Here is a 10,893-nt window from a genome sequence, read left to right on the forward strand (position 1 = left end):
CAGAAGAGGGTATCAGATCCACTGGACCTGGTGTTGCTATTTTTAGCCACCCTGTGGGTGTGGGAGCCAAACTCGGGTCTTCTGCAAGAACAGCCAGAGCTATTAACCACAGATCAATCTCACCAGCCCCGATAGCCTGTACATTCAAATTCTGACGACGTAAATTCTCTAAGACTCCGTTTCCTTCTCCAGTAAAGAGTTCTGGGTATTATGAAGATTAAGATGGATAATAAAAGGAAAGTAGCATATATGTACTCAGTGAATGCTATTTATTGTGCTATTTCATCAAGTCTGAGATGAGACCTTTGCACATTTTAACATATCTCAAGTTCGTGTGTAATTTCTAATCAGTGCCAAGAGAAACTTGGCAGGGAGGAGCTGTGACATGGAAGTCAGTGCCGGCACATGTGCCATTCACCATGTGTGTAGAAGGTTAGAGATCTGTGTGAGTCTCACCTAGACTGAGATATCCGCCTTGCTAGGATGGCGTGCAGTTGAACCCGATCTTAAATTGGGATGATGATTGTCTATTTGAAAATTAGCTGAGAAACAAATGATCATTGTCTTTGCAGAACATTGTCATATTCTATACAGTCACTATTGTGAAAAACAGCAGAAATTGTCAAATCTCTTAGAATAGTCAGGTAAGTGTCAAAACTAAGAAGGTTTTATGGTGTGTATTCTTTTCATTTAAAAATACTTAATTGACATATGTACAGTAATTGTACATATTTATGGAGAAGATAAAGGAATTCTAATGTAGACAAACAATGTGAACTGATGAGATCAGGTAACTGGCATTTGCATCACTGAATCTTCATCATTTCTCTGCATGGGGAGCATTCGAAGTCCTCTATACTCCCTGTTTTGTGATGCACATGAACTAGTATGGTTGTTTTACTGTGCTGCGGAACCTTAGAAGTTAGTCCTCCTGTACAGATTACCCTATTCAATTATGTGTGTTCTTGAATTCTAAATGACCTTCACCCTGATATCGTTATCAGTCCATCAGACATACACAGTTGGCTCATAAAAAACTTTTTCTTGCCCATCAATAAGTAATTCGATTAAGAGGGGAAAATATAGTTGTGGTTTTAAATACATAGGAACTGATCATCAGCTTGCAACACTATAATATGCCTTGAAATTAGTCTTCTGCTACTTAAAGTGCTGAGAGAAACAGATTATAAAGCATGGGTTACAAGGGGAAGTTCCACGGTGCTACAAAAGGGTCCATGTCAACTCAAGACCATTTAGACCTGAGGTACGAGAATGCTCACGCTCAAACCAAATTCATTAACTGAAGAATACGTCTTGTCAGAAAAAAAAAAGTACATAGTTTGTCATTATTCTATAGAAAATTATCACTAGTTTATGATGTAGTTAAAATTTATGTGGTTAATAACAGGGAAATTAAGATTGTCAACAAGAAAAGGTGTGTGTGAGAGGAGCTCAATCTGTGACTCTCTTAACTTGGATCTGCAAGGTGGGGTTTCTTTAGGTCCCCCTCACTATTTTAGTTGTTTTTATGCTATCACTATGAACATAAGTCACCAAACCTGATAATTTAGTTGTAAGTACATGATTACTTTAACTGTCACTGAGGCTTGCTGAGAAAACTAAGAAAATGCTTTATCACTTAAATTCCTCATTTTGTACTTACTGAAATTATTTATTACAATTTATTTTTATAAACCAGTGTATTTGCACACGAAAAATATTAGCATAAAACAGCATTGGTTAAAGTACTATAAAAAATCTTTATATAAAAGAGCACTGGGCCCTTCCCAAACTCACAAAAACATCACACCTGAATGCTCTGGAAAAACAGTAACAAGGATTGGAGAGGATCCTGGAGTGAGTCAGAAGCAAGATATTTTCCAAGCCCACAGCGGGGAAGTGCTCCCAAAGAGGGAGGAAGAAGGAGGCCAAGCCTCCACTCCAAAGCTGCCAAAGGCCTCCAAGTCCAGAGTGCAATCCACCCCCAGCCTAAGCCTCTGAGCACCCAAGGCCTCCCCACACAAGCTATCCCACCATTTGGAGATTAGTTTCCTCATCTGGTTCGTTTCTGAAAAATGATATGTATTGTTTGATTTTTTTTCTGGCTTTCAAAGGTATTCTTGTTCATTGCAAAGAACTTAGACAAACAACATCAAATATAAAGTGTTCCAAAAACCTCATCATTGCTAGTGATTTGATATATTTCCTTCCAGCCTTTTTTTCTCTTCATTCATCAAGCTAATATTGCACGTGCAATATTTGTAACTGTTTTCACTTGTTATCTTCCAAAGTCAAAAAAGTTCTACCAAGCCAGGCATGGTGGCACAAGCCTTTAATCCCAGCACTCAGGAGGCAGAGGCAGGTGGATCTCTGTGAGTTCAAGGCCAGCCTGGTCTACATAGTGAGTTCTGGGACAGCGGGACCTACAGGGAGACTCTGTCTCCAAAAGACCAAAAAAAAAGGAAGTTCTACCAAAAGAAATCTAGCAGAAATTATTTCATATTCAAAGTCTTTGATTTCCATACTATTTTTCATAAGATTATACATATTAATTAATGTAAGTTGAAAAAATGTGCCAGTTTGAACTGTGGCGACTTCTGCCAAAGGACTGATTACCAGTGGCCAGGGTTGGTGCTGGAACTTCTTTAATCTTTCAAAAATCATCAGGAGACAATTTTCATTAAAAGTTTTTTGATTTGGTGTCTTGAATAGCAAGGGGCTAAGGTCCAGCTAGAATGAATGACATTTCCACCTCTTCCACCTCTTCCACCTTACTTTGTTTCTATGTATTTCTGTACAAGCAGTAGCATCTTTATTTTTTCTTGAAGTGATATATTTTTATTACTTTTATTGTTTCACGTATGTGTACAGTGTATTGTGAACATTCCATGCCCCCACTGCCTTCCTGTCCCTCCCACGCCTTCCGACTCCCTTCTCCCCAGCTAATCCCCCCTCCTTCTTTCATGTCATTTTTGGGCAAATCCTGTGTAGGTATCCACAGTGCTGTGTGTTCATGAGTGTAGTAAGCATGTCATATGTATAAGACAGCATTTTGCAGCACTCCTCCCTACCCTCTGAACACTACATTCCACCATGTCCTAGATAGCTTTAATTGCCAACTTGACAAAGCCTAGATACCTGAGAAGGAAGTCTCAAGGAATTTCCCATAACAGATTGGCCTGTGGGCATTCTTCTGGAGGATTGTGTTGATTTTTAACTGATGTGGAAGGGCCCAGTCCACTGTGAATGGCACTCTGGGCAAGTGGTCCTGGGCTATAAAAGAAAGCGTCGGCCTGAGATCAGCTAGCGGGCAGCATCCTCCACAGGTCCTGCTGTCCTTCCCTGGCTGTGAGTTCCTTGGTAAGAGATAGTGCTACATGGACTAGCAAACAGAGCTGCCTTCAAGTTTATGCTTGATTTTCTCCCTTGACTTCCCTCAGTGATGGACTGTGACCTGTAAGTATAAGCCAAATAAATTCCTTTGTCCTCTACACTGCTTTTGGTTGGAGTGTTTTACCACAGTAACAGAAAGGAAATTAGAGCACATCTCTTCTGTGATGTTCCCTGGGCCTTGGAGGAGGTAGCACAAATGTCCTGTTTCAGGCTGAGCTCTCCATAGTCATTTATCTCAGCACTTTGACCAGCTATGTGCTTTGCATTAATTGTTGCCCACTGCAAAAAGAAAGTTCTCTCACAAAGACTGAGAACCGAGCTTGACAATGATTTTTTTCAATGCACAAGCACAACAAACTTTTCCAAAAATGAGATAACAATTAACTCAAGACATGAAAGAACAGCAATGCACACAACTCAGTTGAAGTGATAACAATCTAAATATCCAGTACAAGTGTGCTCACCCTGCCAAGGCAAGGACAACGGTTCACGCTGCCTCTGAAGAAACCCCTAATGCCTTTGATGAAAGAAGGTGTCCTTATTTCAACTTGTAAGAAAATGCTGTTTTACAAATCAATGATTATCAGCCTAGCTAGGTGGCACATGGATGAAATCCAGCACTTGGGAGGCTGAGACAGGGAAAGGATGGAGAAATCAATGCCAGAGGACAGTCTGCCTGACTTACACACTGAGACCCTATCTTTAAATATATATATATGAGGGCCTCTGAGGAGATGGCTCAGTCTGCAAAGTGCGTGCACACAAGCATGAGGACCTAAATTTAGATCCCAAGCACCCATGTAAAAGCCAAGAGCAGCGGCACTAATCTGTAATACCAGCATGAGGGTAGGGGACAGGCAGATCCCTGAAGCTTATTAGCCACCCAACCTAACCAAATTGGTGAGGTCCAGGTTCAGTGAGAGACCCTGTCTCAAAAAGTTAGAGGGAAGGACCCCTGAAGTAGACTTCTAGCCTCGACACACACACACACACACACACACACACAAACACACAGACACCACACACCACATACTCATGCACACACATGCACACATACACCCACAATCAATTATTAGAAATGTAAAGAATATGGTAAGCTAATACAAAATGATCCAATCAGCAAACCCAAGACTGTAAGAAACTGAGTCAAACAAACCAGTTTCTTTACTTCAAATAAATTATAAAGGAGAAGTGGGAAACAGTTGATTTAAAGTGATGTAAAAGGCATTTTTGAAATGTATCAATCTCAATGCATTGCAATATCTATGTGACAACTTAAAATGTGGATACTGATTAAAATTTTAAAAATATTTAGGTCATGAAATTTCAGGTGGTAACATACTATGATTTTGCATTTTCTGAAACCCTGTTATCTTTCAGGGGTATGTGTTATAATGTTAAACAAAGAAATGGCATGAAATGTGAGATTTGCTTCCAAATGATATTGAAAAGAAGTGAATAGAGATTAACAGGCTTGGCTTCGGGAAGGCCTCAGATCGCCCTGCCTCCTGATATGTCTCCCCTTCCTCTGGGGTACAGGCTAGGCTGAGGGGCCTTTTGCTAAAAACTAGAATACAGGGGTGAGATGCCATCTTTGTGACACCCTGACTTCCTCTCTTGCTCTCTTTCTTGGTGACATTCTGAGGAAGCAATCTGCCATGACATGAGATGCTCCACAGAGCTGCCACCCAGAAAAGGACCAGGAAGAACTCTCTGCTAATTCCCTCTGAGCAACTGAGGGCTGCCCACATCCACTGTGTCACCTCAAAAAACAGTCATCACAGCTGCCTTGAGATGACTACAGCCTAGGAGAGACCCAGTGCCAGACGACCCCAACATGCCCAGTGCAGACTGTGAGATAGCTCGTGTAGGCTACTGTAAGCTACTAAATGTTGGGATGCTCCCATAAATAACAAATGTTGAATGAGACAAGATTGGTCATTGTTTCATGTCTCGAGTTTGGGCAGCAGGCACACAGGAGTTCATTTACTCTTCTTTCTACTTATGGATATGTGTGAAATTCTTTCATGATAAAGATTTCCTTAAAAGGAATCAGCAAAATTTGCTAAGAGCAATTTCCTGGCCTTCTTCATTTACTGATAGCTCTTTCCAGATGAACAGTGTTTGTTTCCACGTGCTTTCCACACAACCTTCCTAGCACTACTTCCAAAGCTGCAGCATTCGCCAAGTATGGACTCCATATGAATCCAGAATGCCCCAACACACAGATTAAAGGAAAAAACACGGAAAGGAAGACCTTCGTAGATCACTTTCATTGTCACTTTGGGAAATGACAATAAGACAAATGCAGAAAGCCTGAAGGTGTGAGGCAGAGGGTGCTCAAGCAGGGAGGGAAGGCCTGCTGGAATCGCATGAAGAAAACACAGATGGGACTAGATTTGACCCTTCCCTTTCCAGGCTGCAGGTGTGCTGTAGGCTCTATTTTCATTGTGTTTGTTTTCTTCAATCTTCTTGACTATTGACCACTTTGCTAGTTTCTAAAACTCCACTGGCAGAAAAAGAGAGGAAACATGTAACACAAGAGTTAGGTGCTCCCCTTGCCAACACACATAGGTCATGTTAGAGATCACAGATGTAAGCAGCAGAAACTAAACACTGAGTGAATCAAGAAAGTGAGTAGTGAGTGGGATCTGAATTCCTGCTGAGCATGCAGCTTGCCTATGCATCAGAGGTCTACGTTGATAAGGTCGCAGCTCGATAAGATTTAACAAGTGTTTTAGAAGAGATATAAAATGGTTTTTTTCTCAAACCCACACATAATTTTCTTATCTTCTTTTGACAGGGATAATTTTAAATTAGCTATTTGCCACTTTGTTCTCATAAAAAACCTATTATAAAATGTGACTCACTAAGGCCTAAGTTATGTGGAAATGCTAGAATGAACTGTGCTGAGAGGCATCCGTTGGGAACCAGCAACAGTTCATCCACAGGAGCAGGTTTCCTGCTCTTGTGGTCCAGCCCACTGTGTGGAAGTATCTCACCACACAGGCTCCTGGTTAGGCCTCCTAGTTGGAAATGTGACTCTGCCACTTAACTAGGGCACAAGCTCTCAGGAAAATACTTTCTATATTCCAAGATACAGTGTGTCCACCTGCGAAAGAATAGGATGCTGATGTATTTAACTTTTCTATTTGTTAAGGATCACACATAAGTGACAACACAGAGCAAAGACACATGACTGGAGAGGCCATAGTTCCTAGAGAAAAACCTACTTTTGCTACATTCCTAGACCAATGTAATTTCTTACTTCATTCTAAATATGCACCTTTATATTTACAGACCAGTGTACCTTTCTTTCACCCCTCATGAAAGAATCATCTTTTTCTTCAACAGATGAAGACTATTGCAGAATTCCAGAACTAGTCAAATGTAGAGATTAAATTTCTGTGAGATGCTTAACCCTAAGTGACACATCTTCAGTGCAACCTCTACACTTATGAGTGCATCTCTTAACTGTCGTCAGACAAGATTCCTTATGCAGAAGATGATGATTAACACAACCCACAATTAGTCAGGGTACAGAGAGCAAGAATTACAGAGTACTTATCCCTGAAGGGGACAGTTATTTCAAACCCCTGCCTCCCAAGGCTCAGGGATCATTGTGGAAGAGGATGCAAGAAAGAGTATAAGAGCCAGAGGGAGCAGATGACCACAAGGAAACAGAGTCTTCCAGACAGTTGGTAAGTTACTCATATGAGCTCACAGCAATTGTGACAGCACGCCCAAGTACTATATAAGCTCAAACCAGACAAAATCCCAGCATAGACATGGGTAAGTGGGTATGAAATCCCAACTCAACTTAAGGAATTTTTGGCAACTGACAGCTGCTGGGGGGAGGAAGATACAGTGTCTTACAGGGTTGGGATTCTTGGTGGATGCAAGGATTCACGCTGAAGGACATTGTGGGGGGACACAAATCATACTCTATAGGACACTATATGTGTGCGTGCAAGAGGAGAGAGAGAGAGAGAGAAAGAGAGAGAGAGAGAGAGAGAGAGAGAGAACTCATTAAACTGGACTGGGGCAGTGGGAGGAGGTGGAAGGAGGGAGCAGATCTAAATGCCATCAAACTATATGGTATGGAAATCACAAAAATTCCATGAAAAATGCCCAAAAAAAGAAATTGAGTCATATTGTTAAAACCAAGAGCAGAGCCTCCTTTTAGTTGGCCTTTAAAGGTTTGGAACAAATATTTATTTACCAATAACCAAGTCTAAACTTTTTCACTTTAAGCCCATGAAACTCCTACTGATTCCTTAATCAGGATAAGAAATACTTGAGAGGCCAATTCTGGGTTCTGTCCACTCAAACACTCTTCACTCTGAGGAGAAAGAGAAGAATGGGTGTGCTGTGAGGAAATGGGAACCTCACGTGGTTCTTCAGTGTTGTGCCATGGGCAATAGCCTTTATTTTATAAATATGAAACCTCTAAATATACAGTGTACACCAGTTTAGGCTTCCCCATGCCTGGAGTTACTGGCTCATTTGTGCCCACTTGACCCAACACCACAGGGAGTCAAGGGCTAGAGTGAAAACATTTAAGAACCCTTCCACACCTCTACAATTCCAACAGCTCCCCCATTCCACTCCAATCAAAACACTAGGAACTGTCACTCAGACTGTTTCCACAGTAAAAGCCAACAGCAGAACTCCCCCTCCCAACACACACACAGACACACACACACACACACACACACACACACACACCACCAACTACTACAGATTTCACAGCCCCATTATTTGAAGAGCTTGAAACCGGAAGCCCGTTTTTCTACACTGAAAATATTTGAATGGGCTGTCAAACAGCCTCTCAGAAATGCTCCCATCCAACAGCAACAAACCCTGTGCAAACAAATCAAGTGATGCAGAAATCCCCTGCACGAGAGGATGGGGGAGGCCTCCACGCTGACACTGTAGGCGAGCCAAGTTTTCATGTACTTGGATGGCTGACCTCCAACTTCTGACATATTCATTATATTCCAGCATGTCGGCTGCAGATCGCATTGAAGCGATGACAGCTACAAGACAGCCAGCGAGGAGTGTGGGCATTCTGGCAACAGGTGGCCTTTACTTGTACCGGGAAAGTTAATCTAGTTTATCATCAAAGTGTATTATGTTCAAAGAGTGTCAGGTTTTGAGAGCTCTAGTGACAGATCAAATAGAGAAAGCATTCTTCCATGGAGCCTGACATTTTGGGGAGACCAACCCTTTCAAACCGCTCGGTTGTTTATGCTTGATTCTGATCTGTTAAGTTGCTCAGTTCTTTCAAGGTTTACATTTCAGGTTCCAAATTATGGCTTGTGTCTGTCAAAGGCTGAGGGAGATGACCACGATCTCACCTTCGACAATCAACTACTTCTGCTGGGGAACTTCTAATGTTCATAATTTGTCAGCAGAAAAGCATACTGAGGAGAAGGCCAACCCCAAAGTGTGCTTGTATCTGCACAAACTGACGCACATTTCCCCAAGAAGTTTAAATTATAAACAATTCAAAGTATCTCTGCCTAAAATATATTCAAAACACAATTCTTAAAAATAATTGACAAAATTAGATCATTTTCAGGGTTCACAGCGGGGAGCGTGGGGCTCTGGATGGTTCTGCTCTCTCGTTTTGACCTTGGATTTTGGCAAATATCTCTGTTCAGTTTTTCTCACTTTCCCCTGACGTCTGCTGGATGGTGATTGCTCTGTCATTCTGTTGTGTGGCTGCCTTCCAGATCGGAGGATTGTGCTTTGCTGTACTTTGGACATCGTTTGAAGAGCTCTTAATACTTCTAAAACATAGGAAGGCAATTAAAACTCCCATTTCCTTGTGGAAAATAATTTTCATTTACTTGAAAGACGTCTAGCCTGTTGGCACATTCTTTATATAAGGAATCTTGGTTTGAGAGGAATGGAGAGATGGTGTTGATATTTCCATTTCTTCTTGAACTTCTTTTTCTGGGGACAGTCTACAAAATTCAGTCTCTAAACTCAAATTTATTTCTGCAATGCACGAGTACTTTTCTGCACTTAAAATGATGCAACAGTCCCCAAAATATTTAGAGAGAGGCCATCTATCCAGGGTACTTCTCTCTTGTTTGGGGCTCTGCCAAAGCACCGTAGAGCAAGCATCAACTCAGTCAGTTTCAGTGCTGATGAGTCTCAAGCAAGCACTGACCCCCCACCTAACAATCCCACGAGGGCCACCATGGATCCTGGGCAAGCCAAGGACCCTTCAGACTCAGTCTTAGATCACAGGGTCATCTGATTACTCAAATACCGGGGAAAAATAGTGACTCTAGATTTTTTGTCAACTTGACCCAAACTAAAGTCACCTGGAAAGAGAGGTGTTCAGCTGAGGGGTTTCCTCCACACAATTGGTCTGCGGCCACGTCTGTGCAACATTTTCTTGACTGCTAATTGACGAAGAGGGCCCAGCCCACTGTGGACAGTGCAACCCCTGGGCAGGTGGGCCAGGGCTGTATAAAAAAAGTAGCTGAATAAACCAGGGGAAGCAAGTCAGTAAGCAATATTTCTCCATGTCGTCTGCTTCAGTTCCTGCCTTGAGCTCCTGCCTCGGCTTCCTTTGATAATGAATTGTAGCCTGAAAGGTGAGAGAAATTCTTGTCTCCACAGAGCTGGTTTTGGTCGCTGTTTCCTCACAGTAACAGAACGCAAAGTAGAACGTAAGGAAACAAAGATTATACGACTTCGTTTTTCTTGTATAACTGCTTCGTTCACTTTTTGCTTAAAACACACATAAATCACTTTATTTCATTTGAAGAATCACTGGACCAGAAAGCTAGGATAGCTGGTAAAGAATCTTGCTGCCAGATGATGCAAACTTAAGTGACTTGCTTAGAACCTACATAAAGATGGAAAGAGAAAACCAACTTCACAAAGTTGTCTTCTGACTTCCATGCCCATGTACCAATGCCGTGGCACATGCATGTGCATGTGTGCACACACAATGATGATAAAAATTGCCGGCCTCCCCTCTGCCAGAACTCCGCTGCCGCAGGGAGACCATTGCACACCAGTCTCCATAGCAGAAGGTCAGGGTAAAGAGGGACACTGGTGGGGGAAGGGGGCCTTGGGCAGTGGCGAGTATGAAAATACCTGGGAGGCTGTGTCAGCGGACAGCTCATTTATTACGGCAGAAGCAGAGGTTTATATAGGAAAGCTTTGGGGGCAAAGAGGCAGGGGGTTGGGTTTTCCAGCAGGCCAGCAGGTAGGGAGAGGCAGGGGGCTACTAAGGCTATGTGACCTTTGCCCTGTCCTCTGGTCACAGAATCTACAAGGGACCCTATTAGGATTAAAGGATTAGAGGCTTAATAGTTTTGCTTAGAGGTTGTTGGGCAAGAGACAGTGTATCTAGAATGGATTGGGCCAGCTTCCTGCCATCCTCACTAGGCGATATCTGGCCTGGGGCTATGCTCTACATTCCAGGTACTCTTGACTTATCCCAACAAATAATAATAATAATAATAATAATAA

This window comes from Nannospalax galili, unplaced genomic scaffold, assembly GCF_000622305.1.
Source record: "Nannospalax galili isolate Female #2095 unplaced genomic scaffold, S.galili_v1.0 scaffold296, whole genome shotgun sequence".
Taxonomy (NCBI): domain Eukaryota; kingdom Metazoa; phylum Chordata; class Mammalia; order Rodentia; family Spalacidae; genus Nannospalax; species Nannospalax galili.